Here is a 13,980-nt window from a genome sequence, read left to right on the forward strand (position 1 = left end):
CAGTTTGTCTATTTGTTGGTACTTCAATTTTTGCTTGAATAGATGCATTCTATCCTTTTCTTTGACATTTCTTCTTTTCTTTCTTTTTTTTTCTTTTCTTTAACTACTAAAATTTAACCTAAATTTCCCTGCCAAAGCTTAAATCCATTACATCTTGGTCTGTGCTAGGTGACTAATGAGAATAATTATCAAATTATTTTTCAATGTGAATTATCTACTCAAGCTAAAATAAACCCACCAATCTCATTTCAGTGAAAATCCTGATCTTGGCCAACAATTGCAATCCCTGAACAAAATAACAGGGTTTTATTTACTAAAGTCTTCAGTCTATTCACTGGTTTTTATTGGCATTGAAATAACATTTGGGCAAGATTATATGGCATATCTCCTTTTTTTTTTTTTTTTTTTTTTTTCTTCCCTAAGTATGGCTGTTTAAAAGCCCATAATTAAAAAGCCTCTGTTAATACTCTGATATTGCCACCAGGATTGAAAAGAGATTAGTACCAGCATTCTGGGCTACTAAAGCATGTGCACACTATTGAACACACTCACTGGAATGCTCATTTCCAAAAAAAAAAATAAAAATAAAAGAAGCATAGAAATAGGATTCTTTCCAAGATGCTCCAAGCATCAGCCAAAGCACTGGATCTTTGTGCTGCCTTGGCACAGAGAATCTCTCAGCTGGTGTAAAACTGGCGTACCTGGCTGTTACGTCAACCTTGCCCTTAACATAGCTTAAAAATCGGCTGCTCTCATATGATGTGATATGGTTCCTGAAACCATGGGCAACCTTTTACAACACAGCACTTCCCCACTGCTCTGGGTTGGTCTTTGCAAGGACTGACAAAGGCAGCGATTGATGTGTTGTGTCAGGATATAAATTTTACTGTGATGGAGCATAAATATGTACAATTATAAAAACTTTATGAAGTACTGCTGTATCATCATACATACCCTCCACAGTAGAACAAATGTTCCTGGAGAGGAGAAAGCAACAGGCCTGAATATCACCAAGGATGAAAAATGGGGGAAAAAAACAGTTGGGTATGCAAATTGCAGAATGATTCCCTTGCAACAACTGCCTTGCTTCCATTGGCATAAACACTTTAAGCTTGCATGACAAGGGGTGAACAGGTGAAAGAGGCTGGAGTCCAATTCATTGTCCAGCATCCAGAAGGGTCTGGAGTCAAGGTGGGGATTCTGAGAGGCAAAGAGGGTCCTTCTTGCCAGTGCCACAGGAATTCCATTTCACTTTGTCATTCCCTGAGTGTGCTGCAGCTCTGGCTCCAGACAGCATCACGCCTTTGCTGTGTCTGAGCGTGAGCCGGCACCTTCTCTGTCTTGAAAGGTTCCAAAGCTCACCTGGAACCTTGGGAGTACAAATAACTCTAGAAAATAACACAGAAGCTATGGCTGCCCCAACCCTAAAAGTGTCACAGGCCAGGTTGGACAGGGCTTGGAGCAACCTGGGATAGTGGAAGGTGTCCCTGCCCATGGGAGGGGCTGGAACTGGTTGAGCTTTAAGGTCCTTTCCAACCCAAATCTTTCCAGTATTCTAGGACTCTATGACTATGTTTATTCCAACATCCTGATTTTATTTTTTCAAACTTTTTTTTAAAAAAGCAAAATAAACTCAAATCAAAATATCAATTCTGAGTAATTTTAAACCTATAATTTGACTGATCTTTATTATGGAGTGTCTTGTCTCACTCTCTCTTAATTTTATACAGAAAAAAAATGCTCAAATCCTACACCTTAATGTTATCATAATATATTTGACTTTTTTTATATTTTAATTAAGCTTTTTAAAAATAAAACCTTGTTCTGGTGAAGCAGACATCATTTCAAAGCTGTAAAATTAAAGGAAAGCTAAAACATGTACCTTTCCCAGCTATGCTGCCAGTTCTGCCGCTGCATTTACAAAAGGCATTATTATTAGAAATGGGAAAGCTTTGAGCATAGCAGGAGACTTCAGAGAGATTTTGTAATGTTCAGGACCTGGATAATCATAAGTTTAAACATATATAGTGTCCAAACTGAATTACTTGTTAAAAGAACAGAAAAATGCACAGAAAAAGAGAAGCAGCTATCCAAAAGAGTTTTCATTTATACAGTGACTCTGAATTCACTGGATTATTTGATGCAGAAGGACATATTCAGTGGCAGCATAAAACTGCTTTTCCATGGGTTAAAAAAGACGCCAAATATAATCTAAAAGTAACAGACATGCTTTAATTTCAGTTCCAAGATAAAAATAAAAGCAATTAATGCAAGTTTTTGTCACCTCAATGTAAATGAGAAAGACCCCCGAGAGCTCAACAGAATTATTCAAGATTTTCACTGATATAAATCAAACCAGGATTTCACTCATCTTACTTGAACAGAATTAAAATGCAACTTCAAATGACTTAGTTGCCCAGACATATTTATCAACACTGGATGTCGTCTCATCTACAGGGCTCAGTAACAAAAGGTTTGTATCAAGTTCAGAACTTCCCTGTATGAAGGGCTGTTCCCATCATTAAAAAAAAAAAAAAAAAAAAAGGCCAGATCCCTATTTGCAGTGTGAATAAATGAGCCAGATAAAAATCAGGGATAAGGAAATTATATTGTCCCTTTTTTTTAAAGATCATGGAATGAAGCACACAGCAATTAGATGTTGCAGCCAAGGTCACACTGTGATTTGCAATCCATAGCATGCTGAGGTTTTGAACCCATGTTCCAAGCTTCATATCCAATGACACGATTTATTATTATTATTATTTTTGCAGCATAAAACATTTGTGTTGGGGATATTTTTGTGGTCAGCATACAATGTGGCAAATGCAATTTTAAAAATTATACAGCTCAACAATTTTCTGCTTCCTTAATGCATCCTGGTTTGGTATTTTTTCATCCAGAGTGACCATATTTTATTTTTCTTTCTTTCTTCTTCCTTCTGGGGGAGGGCTTTTTTGCTTAGGTATCAAATCGCAATCTTACATAAGTCCAAATAAAATAAAATAAAATAAAATAGAATAAAATGGCTACCTAAATACCATTACCTGGAATTTTGAAACATTAAGACTTCAAAAGGGTTAATTAATTACATTAGCTGTGTCATTATCCTGACAACATTCTGCCTTAGGGCATATAGATCTATTCAGCTGCTGAGTTTGAAAGAGCTGTGTCCTTCTCTCACTGAAGAAAATTCATCAGACTTTAAAAACATAGTCATTAGCAGAACATATTGTTTTCTCATCACCAGATTGAGGAACATCAGATGGAATAATCAAAACAAATATTAAATAAATATTTCTCTTTTTTATAAAAACACGGAACCTAGTATTCATCACAAGTCAGAATAGATTTTTTTCTGTATGTTGAAACTGCTTAATATTTATTGATTGTGGAGAACCAAACTAGCCACAATCTCACATATTTGAAGGCAAAAATGGCTGTAAACTGCTTCTGCATTAGCATGAAAAAAAAATGTTCTTATCGGTTTTAACAGGTGTAAATAACTGTACACAGCAGAACCCGTATAAATATAGAAAAATTGGTAAAATAAGGAAAGGACAACAAAGATGCTTAAAGGTATGAAACCAGTTCCATGTAAAGGGAGATAAACTGAAATAAATCTATACAGCCTGGAGAGACTAATTGTTTCAGGATGGGACAGAAGTCTATGAAATCATGACAATCATGGAGGAGGCAAAGAAAGAACAATTACTTGCTATTCCTTGTAATACAAAATCTAGTAGGTATCAAATAAAGTTATCAGAAGGTGGGCTCAAAATGATTAAAGGAAAGTACTTTTTCACACAGCACAAAATTAAACTATGAAACTCATTGCCACGGGATGTTGGGATGTTGTGAATGTCATAAGTTTTCATGGGTTCAAAAAGCAATTAGATACAAACATGGAAGGAAAATCCTTCATAGACTATGAGAGACAAAGGAATAACCCCCAGGTCAGGAAATTGCATAGCCACAGATTGCAGAAGGCTGGAAAGCTCAAATGTGGGAACATCAATGCATATTTTTCCTTTTTATGCTCCTTCCTAACAAGCAGTCAGAACTGGTCATTGCTGGAGACCAAAAAGCTGTCTCTACAGTCTGTGGTCTTACTGAACACATCTTCTTTTATAAATCAGTCGAGAATTAGTCTAAAAGTATTAGCCCTAGAGTAAGAGAAAATAGTTTTTAATTACAAACATATCCTATGGTTTTGTGAGGTGCTGCAGTTCTAGCACAGACCCCTGTGGATTCACCCTTTTTTCAGCACTCTACAGGGCCACATGATGAGGAACACATCACATGCTTGTGATAATTTGGGGAGATCTTTCCTGTCAGAACCTGAAACTGCAGCCACCAGTGCTCATTCTGTTGGAAAGTCTTTCATCTGTGTCATATCACAGAATACTCGATTGGGTCAGGTTGGAAGGGAGGACAGTGGATCACCTGGTCCCACCTCTCTGCTCAAGAAGGGTCATCTAAGAGCACAGGGCACAGGGTTGTGTCCAGACAGTTCTGGAATATCCCCAGTGAGGAGACTCCAGACTCTCTCTGGACAATCTGCTTAGTGCTTGGTTTCTGCACAGGAAAGAAGTCCTGCCTCCTGTCCAGGTGGAACTTGCTGGGCTCAGTCCCTGCCCGTTCCTCTGGGGCCATTGCTGAGCCCCCTGGAGCAGAGCCTGGCCCTGCTCTGAGCCCTCCCTGCACACAGGGACACCCAGGGCTGAGGGCCCCTCTCAGCTGGGGATCCTCTCGGGGCTGAACAGCCCCAGCTCCCTCAGCCTCTCCTGGGCAGGGAGATGCTCCAGTGCCTCCATCATCTTTGTCACCCAGCACTGGATGCGCTCCAGGAGCTTCATGTCCCTCTTGCCCTGAGGAGCCCAGAATAAGAGTCAGAACTCCAGATGTGCCTCAGCAGGGCTGGGCAGAGGGGAAGAATCACCTTCCTTCATCTGCTGACAATGTTCTTCCTAACACAACCCAGAAAAACCAAAAGGGATGTTGTATATCTGATGTGATGTGAACTATCACTATGCATTTCTTATAAATCCTTCTTAAACAAACAAACAAACAAACAAACACAACAAAACCCCAAACCAAAACAATAAAAAATCAAATCAAACCAAAACAAGCAAAAAAAAATCCAACAAATTCCCTCTCCCAAAAAAACAAAACATGAAAAACCACAGAAAACCAAAACAACAACAAAACCCTAAACCAAGCAAAACCAAAAACTAAAACCAAAAACAAACAAAAAACCCCACCAAAACCACCCCCCCCCCCCACAAAAGGGCCATTTGTGAGCTGTCAGGGATCTAAAACAGATCCATGGTTTAAATAACTAATTGAAATTACCTTCGTTTTGGCTTGAACAGAACAGAAACTGCCCAGTTATAGGCAGTTACACTCTCATGCTGTTCATGACTTCTTGAACTCTGGCAGGATATAAATCAATAATATGTAAATCAATCAAATATAAATAACATTTATGACGTTGGCAAGAGACACTGTCTTGACACCAGGGCCATTCCCTGACAATGCTCATAGCCCTGTAGCTATGCTATAAAGCTGCTCCCAATTTTTATAAGAGTACCAAACCACATGCATTTGCCCAAATCTTATCCAGAGCCAACTTTAAATATGAGAATTGTACTTTTGCAACTGGCAGAAATTATACAGTAAAAGCTGAAGGTATGTACCAGATTTTTTGGTTTTCCTTTTCGCTATTGTTGAGAGATCTAACTACGAACTCTGATATTCCAGTGGTGTAAACTTTATGACAATAAAGAAATCTAGAAATCACAAGATCTAGAAATCTAGAAATCAAAAGATTTCTATAGGAAGAAAAGTTTAAAGATAAAAATATTAAACTCAACAACAAAACTACTTCACAAATCTATTAAAAAAGGAAAATAAATGATTGGTCTCATAAACAGTGAATTCTGGATTGGTAGGTGATAAAAAAGGAATTGAGAAGGACCCACCACCAGCACATGGGAACTGGTGTATAGTAAATAAACATTAAGGTTGATTAAGCAAATCTATAGACCTGCAGAATAATATATACCAAGAGTTTATACACCTCTGTTCTCACACAATCTCCACATGATCACAGACATGAGAATTGAAAAATCTGTATTTTCTAATTCTGTTGTCACCTGATTCATCCCAAAAAAAATCTTTTGTTGAAAAGCTTTTTCTTTTTTAATTTATCATTGAAAATCAAAGTCATGACACAAGTCAAAACCTCTGAATCCACCTTAAACTGTCAGTGAGGGAATTTGCTCCTCCAGCCCATCCCTTCATACTTGAATTATGCAGCCTGAGTTGATTTACAAAGGTCTTTTGGTCACTGACAAGCGCTGGAGGCTCAGTTCAGGTGTCTCATGGATACACCAAGTGTAATTTGAGAAGCCAAAGGTATCCTGAACATCTGCAGGGGCCAGCTAGATCTAACTCAGCACTTTCTGGGGGATGTTACCACCTCTGGATCATTGCTTCTGAGTCTCTGCATATCAAATGGCACTGTAATCTGAACCCAGTGCTTTGAGAGATTTACAGACAAATGCTTAATCCTCCTTGATAGTCAAAAAAGGTATCAGGAGACCAGATGGCCTGATAGTTAGTTAGTTAGTTAGTTAGTTAGTTAGTTAGTTAGTTAGTTAGTTAATTAGTTAGTTAGTTGTCTTTCTTTCTTTTTGTGGTTTTAGTACAGTGCTGGCACATCCTCTGTGAATGTTTTTGCCACTCAAGTGAAACACACCTGACACAGTTCAAGAAGCCTTTGGACAATGCTCTCAGGCACACTGTGGGATCCTTGGTGTGCCCTGTGCATGGTCAGGAGTTTGGCTCTCTGTCCATTCCAGCTCAGGATATTCTGTGATGCTATGTGAAATAAAGCTCCCTCAAGGTCTCTAGAGGGAGGTCTTCAACATTATCTCTCTATCAAACTTCTACCTTCTCAAAATGGAAGTGCAGCATATTCCATCCCACTGGACAGATCTGTCCAGTTAATTTTATGGAGGTCTTCATCTACTGCTTCCCTGAAAGGAGGTTGGAACCCTGTGGAGGTCAGTCTCTTCTCTCAGGTAACAAGTGATAGGACAAAAGGAAAACGCCTCAAGTAGCACCAGGAGAGGTTTAGATTGGATATTAAGCAAAATTCCTTCACTGAAGGGGCAGTCAAGCTTTGGAAAAGGCTGTACAGGAGAGTGGTGGAGTCACCATCCCTGGAAGGATTCACAAGATGTGGAGATGTGGAAAATCTTCACTTCTGTGCAAATACTAACCCATAACACATAAGTATTTTCATTCCCAAGTTTTTAAGGCCATCCAAATAGTTGTATAGTATATTTACCAGATCTCAAAGAATCCTGGACTCTCAGAATGGTTTGGGTTGGAAAAGACTTTGAAGATTCCAATTCACTGCCAGGAGCAAGGATACCTTCCAGCTGACCAGGTTGCTCCACGCCCTGTCCAGCCTGGCCTGTGTGGAGCTCCACAAAGGATGAATTGTATTTATAATCTGTGGGCTTGGTGGCTTACAGATCTGACAACAGGAAATTATTGGTTATTTCCGACAGTGAATAATGTGAGAATTTAACTGCTATGTGTGGAAAATTAATAACTTGCTCTACTTCATAATACTTTTTGGGGAATTGGAAGATACGGGTGACTGTCATTCTCTTTTCTTTCCTCCTTTTACTGCTTTTCTTCTGGTAATATATTGAGAAAAAAGAATGAAATATTAAGTAGAAATATTCTAGAATGGCTTTCTGTTTCACCAGAGGATGACAGATGAAGTGGAGAAGATACCTGTTGGATTTACAGAGCCAATCCATCAGCCCCTGCTTGACCCACAGCTGTCATCTCCCCAACAATTAATATTTACCACTTGTAAATGCCTTCAGCTGGGGAGGGTTGGGAGGCGAAAGGAGACGAGGCAGGGAAAAACCTAAAGGGGAGGTTTTGTGAGGAATTGCAGGGAACACAGTACATCATGAGGTAATTACAGCTCGGCCTGTCCAAGTGTTACCCTGCAATGGTGAATTATAGGCATGAGGCTGCAGCACTTCACTTTCTTACTTGTAACTAAATCAGAATCCTTTTAAGTTTTAATTAATCTGCTTAGCTTTAGTTGTGAGGGAGCAGGGGAGTGGGGAAGGAAGGCAGATTAACCCTTCAATTGACAAGGACTTTCACAGTGCCTCCTCTTGGGCTATTTTTCCCTCTAGCACCTGAGGGAGACAGCATTATCAGTCTGACGTGGGGACCCATTAGGCTGTGATTTTTTAATTTTTTTTTTAATTTGCTAGTGTCTGGTTAGTTCTCTCTATTTCATTATCAAAAACCAATTAATTTTCTGTAAAAGCATCAAATTAATTACAAAATACTATGGAAATATAAAGAATGGAGGAATTTCCCTCTTCTCTCCTCCTACCCTTGCCTCATTATGGGAAATATGTTGGGCCCCTTGGCAGCAAAGCCCTATTAAAGAGCTACAGACTGTCTAGCTCCTCATTTAAAATTCTGTTGGTGGTGTCAGGAGGCCTGTGTGATGGGGGTAAGTCCATTTCCACCCACAGAGATCATTTTCCAATTCCCCAGCACAGAAAAATACAGTCATAGAATCATTAGAAGTGGGGCTGGAAGAGACCTCAGGAGGAAACCCATTCCATGCCATGTACCTGTTCACCAAAAGCTTTCAGACATGGACACACTACATCCTTTCCAAGTGCTCTGTTTTTGCAATGATCCATTTCATTAGAGAGGTGTCCCTACTGAAGATTTTGTTCAAAATTATTTCTCCCATACTCATTGAATATAGTGGATACTTTTGTTTTTCTTCTTCATCTCTGATTTCTAGGTGTTTGAATACAGTTATTATGTCTTCAATAGTCTTTTCTTCAGACAATTTTGTCCCTCTTCCTTCTGCCTTTTCTTTGTGGGTAACATTCACTGGGTCTCTCCTCTGAGGGGTTCAAGTGACAACAGGAGGAATGGAACTCATCTACAGCTTCACTGCTCCTAAATAAAGACCCATGATTTAGATGCTTAATCAGTGTTCAGTGCTATTGGGATGTTCTTACCTCGGTTCCAACTGCCAGGTGTCTTTAGGTCCTGTTTCATGGCCACTATCCTCATCTAAAACGCCAATAGACACCAGTGTTCAGATGAGAGGGTTGTGCCCTTCAAAGGTGTCTACAAGCTTTCACAATACTCAGTGGAAATCCCACCAGTGCAATATTTTGAGTCCAGAAGAGATTCAGTTGTCCAAACAGAAGACTTTGCTTAAGAGAAAGCTGAACCACTTTCTGGTCATCTTTGGTTTAGAAGTTAATGAGATCTCTGTGGCTATAATGGAAGTTTAGACAGCTGGTGCTTATATAGAAGATTGCAGAGAAACAGAGTTCTGTGTGTCCCGGTCCATGGCAGGGGGTTGGAACTAGATAAGCTCTAAGGTCCCTTCCATCACAATCCATTCTATGATTTTATGATTCTGTGGATCAGTATCAAGTTCTGACTCCTAACATAATTCAGATAGTGGTACAAATGGAGTACACATGTAGTACATATGTAGTAGGTCACAGACACTGAGATGTGAGGAAAAGAACACTATGTTTGGAATTTTTTCACAAAATGGAGATTCCTGAGTCTGTAATTCTCAAAATTTCAGAACCTTTGAGTTTGCAATTCGGCTCAGAGAAGATTGATATTGAATGCCTCTGAATTCTCACTGAGGATCTTTACAAAGGATAAGTGGATAGAATTGTCTTCACAGGAATTGTTAAATGTGAGCACAATCTCTCCACTATGCTCTCTCAATGTTCTATCTGCAGAAGAGATGAATTCAGGTCATGCCAGAGTAGATGCAACTCTGTTTTCTGATTTGGATCTACCTCAAATAACTTTGGTTGTATGTTAGGCTAACATAGACATCTGGATTTAGATCCACATGTGCTTTGCTAGATTTTGTCCCTTCCAACAAGGATTATTCAAAAATGGTGCAATCCTTATGCTTAGCTGGACAGTGAAACTAAGATATCTGGGTGGGGCAAATATGTGTTTGCACATATTTAAAAATAAAAGCAGATTTGCTGTTTTGATTACCCTTAAATGCTGTACTAGTGATCACCATAACTAGTACAAAAGGTTCATTGTATTTTCTTAAACTTGCATTTATATTGACCAAATTATGTTGACTTCATTCCTAAACTCCTTTGATTTTGTGCCTTTTACATAGAAAAGGTACAAAGTGCTGAATGAAGAATCCTCATTGTCAAAAAACCCACTGCTCTGACCCCAGAACCCATTATCTCAAGGCAATCTCAACTTTCCAGAAATGTTGCAGCCCTATCTCATGTTATTCTTGCTCCGAATGCTCCTTGTAGGTCACAGTTTAAGCAACAGAAGTATGTGGAGCCCTAAAGCCCTAAAGCAAAACCAGCTCCATTTGGCAGCCAATACATTCCCCTTAAGGCTGTCAGAGCACGAGTAGTTCAAACAAGTGGACTGCAGGAAAACACTCAGAGGACTGCAGGAAAAACTCAGTGTTGCCTCTGTAAGACTTGGATTTCTCCTGGCAGAGCAGGGAAGGTGAAGATTAAAAAGCCCTGGAGATCTGAATTTCCTGATCCTGCTTCTACTCAGATGGTGGGGATTACCAAAAAGGTCACTCCCGTGAGTGGCATTTATCCACTGTGTCTTTTCTCAGGATGATAGTAATAGTAATGACCAATCAAGACTTGCAGGAAAAGCAAAACAGGGAGTCCTGGCCATTTTCTGGCCATTGCCAGACTGCTGTATTCGTGTCAATGAGAATATAATTATGGGATAATGGAATGATGCTGTCACTGGTCCCAGTCTGGTCCACAACGCATTCCCTTGACCATGGCCCCTAGAGATTGTTATGTTATATCAGAGCTAAGGAAATCCTCACTGGTTTTCAAGGTACTTGAAAAATGTGGAGAAAGCTATGCTAATTGTGGCTAAACACAGGAAAACATAACTTTGGGAGAAGGCAAACAAAGAGAAGAAGGTGAAAGTTGCAACCTGTCTGTTGAGTAGTCAAAGGAATTTACTACCACAGAGAAGAGTTTTCTGTCTGTTGTCTCACTGCTCCTGTGAACTGTGAGGTTTCTTTTAAGCTGCACTATTTTGTGCAAAGGCCCTGTGTAAAGCCAAGTGCACTTTAGTCACAAGCTCATTCAATGGCAAAAAAGGTCATCTCACCTCTATTGAGAGAATAAAATTGACAATATTGTGTAAAATAGCTATATTCTGTAATTAATAAAAAGCAGGCAGAAACAGGTGCTTCTAGAGCTCAGATTCTCTGAGATGCTTTAGATGTTTGCAAGGAGAATGGTGAGTTAAATCTCTGAAGTATCTTTTCAGCACCACTGATCCTAAAAGGAACCCAGGGTGTGTAGCTCAGATCTGGATGTTAGTGTATCAGACAGACAAAGTTATATGAAGCCAATCCATGTCTAAAAATACAATTATGTCTATTCCAGTGACACCTGAATTCACCTCTATAGCAGGTACAGAAATTAAAGAAAAATAATCTACATTTAATCCCATCCAAAAATGCTTCTGAAATTATCAGCCAATAAGAAATAAATAACTGGAAGTAGAAATATCAATAAATACAAACTCTACCCACTTATGACCTAGGGAAGTCTCAAAAATAAGGCTCAATCTTCAATTTCTGCAGCTCCACTCACTCCATTGAGCTGGGCAGATTTATACTAGCTACAGATTAGGATCAAAATATAAGCCTAACATCTTTAAATGTTTTAATTATTTATCCAAGGCTGTTTTGACTTGCCCTCTGCAGTTGGCTGTGAGTCAGAGGAAGCTCTAAGTAGTATATTAGTAATTATTAGCTGGCTTAAGCTTTCACTGCATATTAGGAATCAAATCAGGCAGTTTTATTCTTTTAATTATTATTTTTTAGAGAATGGAACAAAATGTCTAATTTAGCTGTAAAATAAAAGGCTAAAATAGTGCTTTGGGCAAAAATGTTCCATTTAAATGCCTGCCAGAATTTGGGAGGAAAAAAAGTAAAAGAAAAAGCACAGAGAAGCATTTTTGCAGCTTCAAAGAACTGCATAAACATTGGCTGATGGTTCCTTCACAATTCTTTGCTCCTATTTGACAGTGGAAAGTCATATTCTCCAGGACGCAGTGTCAAAAAGCAGCTTCATCAAGATATCAACTGAACTTTTACCTTCCATTTTCCTTGAATCACAGAATGATTTGCTTTGGAAGAGACCTTAAAGATAATTTAGTTCCAGCCCTCCTGCCATTGGGGGTCTCCTGAGCTGCTGAGAAAATTAATGTAATGAAACAATTTAGTTCATGGTCTGCAAACATGAATAAACTTCAACAATGTCAAATATTGAAATGTTTACCTCTAACCCATGCCTCCAAGTGCAACATCCTCATGTCTTAAATTCCTACTGGTGGTACTGATGGTGACTCCACTATTTCCATGAGGACCCCGTGCCATGGACAACCCTTTGAGTGAAGAAATTTCCCCTAATATCCAATCTAAACCTCCCCTGGTGCAACTTGAGGCCATTTCCTCTTACCCTGTCATTTGTAACATGGGAGAAATGCTACAGAAACCCTGTCCACACTGGCTAAGGAGACTTCCAGTGGTCTTTGGAACTGGTGTTAAATGCCCAGCTCTGAAATGCAATGGAAGAGGTCAGCATGTTCAGACACGATGGTACAGACATAAAAGGGACCTTAAGTGAGCCTATTCTGAGGGACATTCTGCAGTGAGTTTAGGAATAGCTGCATATCGAGCTTAGAAAGGAAAACAAAGCTCTCCCTCCACAGGGCTCTCTAAAGAGGTTGGCTCATATCCCTGGGACTGGTTTCTTTAGGGACCTGTACACAGATAGGCAAGGTCATTAGCATCTTGATCTGTATTTTCCATGGGCGTATTTTCAAAACAAAAGATTTTTTTAATGAAGCCTACTGATGTTCAGCCAAGAAAAGGACCATATTTGGTATTTTAGAAAGGAAGATATACTGATGTTTTGTGATTTACAAATAGCATTGACAAGATACAACAGGATGACTTACACAGGAAGCTAAAAGTAGGAACACTTTCCTCTTGTTGAGATCTATCAGGGCATAATAACATTGCAGAAATAAATGTTGGTAGCTTGATGTTTCCAAAAGCTGAATTCAAAGTGAGACCAGCAAAGGCCAGGAAACAACAAAGAAATGGTGCACTAGATTATCATTGTAGTTCCATTTCATTTGGACTCCTATTCTATTCTATTCTATTCTATTCTATTCTATTCTATTCTATTCTATTCTATTCTATTCTATTCTAGTCTAGTCTAGTCTAGTCTAGTCTAGTCTAGTCTAGTCTATTCTATTCTATTCTATTCTACTTTGGAACAAACCTCTTAACCACTGGATCTTTATTTTCATACATGATTGTGACCAATAACACAGACTATTCCACAATTTCTGACTCCCATTTACTGCAATTTATTTCAGGGCTGTTCTGGTACCCCTCTGTGGAAAACAGTTTATGGAATCCTTAAACTGAAATCAGTAGGGCAATTCAATAAACACAAATATCAAAAAATATACTTTTTTTTTCTGATTCACTCTTTATAAAAGATGAAATTGAGCTTGAACTAAGAAGAACAAGGAAGCAGCCTCTCTTGGCACCAGTAATTACAATCTGGGATGGCCCCAAAAGTCTTTTCTTTGTTTTGAACCACTCTGACAAATGGTGCAAGTAACGGAACTGGAAAAGACAGAGCACTTGGCAAAAGGCTGTAAAATGGCAAAATCACTGAAAGCATGTTATAAAGCATGCAAGAGGGAAATGCTCCCCCAAGCAGGACATGTCAGTTGCATGGGCATGGCTGAGAAAAACAGTTGCTTAAAGACTGTGACTTATGAACGTCTGCGACGGGAGCAGGAGAAGTGCCATAGGGGGGTAGAGCAGAT

The 13,980-nt window shown here is 39.1% G+C and overlaps 1 long non-coding RNA gene across 1 annotated transcript in view; it reads left to right on the top strand.

The window, feature by feature from the left end:
* LOC136358710 (uncharacterized) overlaps positions 1–13,980 on the top strand; it is a 700,888-nt gene that overhangs the window by 179,354 nt on the left and 507,554 nt on the right. The gene's annotated exons all lie outside the window — the stretch shown is intronic.

Source organism: Sylvia atricapilla, chromosome 3 (genome assembly GCF_009819655.1).
Source record: "Sylvia atricapilla isolate bSylAtr1 chromosome 3, bSylAtr1.pri, whole genome shotgun sequence".
NCBI classification, from domain to species: Eukaryota; Metazoa; Chordata; class Aves; order Passeriformes; family Sylviidae; genus Sylvia; species Sylvia atricapilla.